Genomic DNA, 2973 nt, shown 5'->3' on the forward strand with positions numbered 1-2973 from the left:
CGGGCATGTGCGCATTGCTCCCGTAATGCAAACACATGCCAGACGTTGAATCTTGGAGAGGGTCTGCCTCACCGTTCCTATAGTAGTCCTGGAATACCAAGCCACCGCACCATAAGTCACTATTGGTTTCACTATCATTGTGTACATCCATCTGAGGATCCTCGGAGTGCACCCCCCAGGATTTACCCGCCAGACGTTTGCACACCATCATCGCTCTCGTGGCCTTAGAGGTGACCGCATCAACATGGGCCCTCCACAGAAGCTTGGAGTCCAGGGTAAGCCCCAGATACTTAACCTCTGTGGCGACACTGATTGCGACCCCGTCCAAGGTCAAGTTCCTCATCCCCTGAAGATTTCGTTTCTTGGTGAAGGGGACTATGGCTGTCTTAGAAGGGTTGATATTTAAACCTACGTCTGTGCACCACCTTTTCGCAAGGTTAAGTCCTTTTTGGACGATGTCACAGAGAGTACTTGCGAACTTCCCTCTAGCGATAATCACTATGTCGTCCGCGTACCCTTGGCAGCGGACGCCCTCGTTAGTGAGTATCTGTAGGAGTTCGTCCACAACTAAGCTCCACAGTAGAGGAGATAATACCCCCCCTTGTGGGCACCCTTTCGTCGTTTGTATTTGAACGACGCTGTCACCGACTTCAGTTTCGGCAATCCTGGTCTGAAGTAACCTTGCTATCCATCTTCGGATGGTTGGCTGAACGTTATGTTTCCCAAGAGCTCTGTCGACTCCCAAATGGGAGGCGTTATCGAAGGCCCCCTCGATATCGAGGAAGGCACAGAGCACCACCTCATCACACTCAAAGGCCCCTTGTATTTCCTCCGTTAAGGCATACAGCGCAGTATCCGTGGATCTCCCCACCCTGTACGCGTGCTGGTTGGAACGCAGAGGGGTTTGTTTTAGAGTGTTATACCTGATTTCATGGTCAATAATTTTCTCCATTGCCTTTAACATAAAGGATGTGAGACTTATCGGCCTGAATGACTTGGCAAGAGAGTAATCCCTCTTACCTACCTTCGGGATAAAAGTAACCCTAGCCCTTTGCCACACCTTGGGAATGTGAGCCAGTGCTAGACTGTCCCTCATAATGTCCACCAGATGTGGCAGTAAGAGCTCCCCGCCCTGCTTTAGTAACGCCGGACATACACCATCCACCCCAGGGGCCTTGTACCGTTCGAAGGAGTCCAGAGCCCACCGCACTGTTTGCCGGTTTATAAGGCTTCTAGCCACCTTCCAGTCCGGTGGGGATGGCCTGAACGCACGGAACAACGTATCCCCAGCGGTGGGAATGGCGTCCGGAAAGTGGGCCGATAGCAGGGCGAGTGCCCTCTCCTGTTCATTACCTGAAAAGGCCCCATTAGGTAGCCTAATAGCCAGTCTGGTCCCTGTGTTGTCTCTCGCTAAGGCTTTATGCAGCCTAGCAGCTGCAGGAGTAGATGCGATATTCTCACAAAAGGTTCTGAAGCTGCTACGCTTGGCCTTCCTAATCTCCTTATTGTATTTTGTTAGACAGACTGAGTACTCCTCCCAGCTCCCGGTGCGCTTTGCCCTGTTGAAAAGTCTTCGCACATCTTTCCTAAGAACTGAGAGTTCCCGTGTCCACCAGGGAGGCTGAGCTTTCCCTTTTGGCTTTGACACGGGACAGCTGGAGGTAAAGGCATCCAGAATGGTGCCGTTCAGCTTGTTGACCCTGTCCTCTAACTCCATACAATCCACCTTTCTATGTTGTGCCTCTATTCTGCTTAGGTTCAACCTAAGTACCTCTTCATATTTATCCCAGTCTGTTTTCCTGGGGTTCCTCTTTGGGTGACCTGTCAGAACCTCAGCTCCCAGTGCAAATCGGATAATCCTGTGATCCGACAGTGAGGGCTCAGATGAGACCTGCCACTGGCCAGTCTGTTGCTGAGAGTGATGTCGAGTACCTCCTCTCTGACCCTGGTTATGAACGTTGGTTCATTACCGACATTATGGATGCACAGGTCTTCACTGATAATATATTCTAATAAGCACTCACCCCTACGGTTTGTGTCCGAGCTGCCCCACTCTATATTGTGGGCGTTCGCATCGCAGCCGAGAATCGCCGGAAGTCGTTTCCTGCGGCAAAATTCCAGCAGCTGCTGTACCTCAAGAGGCGGCACGTTGGCGTTGTCCCCCGGAAAGTAGGCTGCAGCCAAGACCACCTCCAGTTCCTTCCCGTTGACCCTTAAGGTAGCTTGGACCGCTACCAGATCCTGTGTAAGAAATTCTGTAATGCAAAAGTAATTAATATTATTCTTTAGCACTACGCACGCTCTGGGCCTCTCGCAGGAAAGGTCCCAAATTACCTTATTGTTGTTATGATTGAGGCCCCTCACCTGGCCTCTGTAGGTCCACGGTTCCTGAATCAGTAGGATTCCCAGGTCCTCCGTGGCAAAAATGCTTGCAATGATCGCCGAGGCGGCCACCGCATGATGCAAGTTGACCTGGGCTACTGTTAGCGCTGTTGGGCTCATAGTTGGGGCTCGTCCTCGATGTTCGAGAGCCGTGCCTCACCCTCGCCCTCTCTGTCGAGTTCGAGCCTGCCTATGTCCGCTAGGAGCTCCTGTGTGGTGCGCATGTAGTCAGTGACACTTGGCCCGGGAGCGCTCACAAGAGCTGGTGCCTGTGCTAATTCCGATAGCTGATCTTCCAGTGGGGCCGTGGTCGACTCGGTCGCTGGGGCAGCAGTGGAGTCAGTAGTCTCGTCGACTTGCATGTCTTGGGACTCTGACTCCTTGCTGCCTGTCGTCTTATGCCGCCATGGCCGCACCGTAACATAACTGTAACGGAAGTTGATTGTGAATCCGGCCCTCTTAATGCTGACATACGACGCCTCATCGATCCCCAGGTTGAGCCTGAGACCGTTGTCTTCGGCGCCGCATGAAACCACCTTCCACGCAGCCGTGTGGATGTCCTCATTCTGGGCCTTGATGAGCCCCAGCACG

At 52.7% G+C, this 2973-nt stretch overlaps 1 long non-coding RNA gene across 1 annotated transcript; it reads right to left on the reverse strand.

The window, feature by feature from the left end:
- Window positions 1-2002: 2002 nt before the first annotated feature.
- LOC118754946 lies at window positions 2003-2419 on the reverse strand. The gene is made up of 2 exons (XR_004994959.1): window positions 2335-2419; window positions 2003-2255 (listed from the first exon to the last, which is right to left on the reverse strand). It is a non-coding gene; the product is annotated as an uncharacterized LOC118754946 (long non-coding RNA).
- Between the last annotated feature and the right edge of the window lie 554 nt (window positions 2420-2973).

The sequence above is a fragment of the Rhagoletis pomonella genome, unplaced genomic scaffold (assembly GCF_013731165.1).
Source record: "Rhagoletis pomonella isolate Grant_MI unplaced genomic scaffold, Rhpom_1.0 Rhpom_scaffold_04958, whole genome shotgun sequence".
Classification (NCBI taxonomy): domain Eukaryota; kingdom Metazoa; phylum Arthropoda; class Insecta; order Diptera; family Tephritidae; genus Rhagoletis; species Rhagoletis pomonella.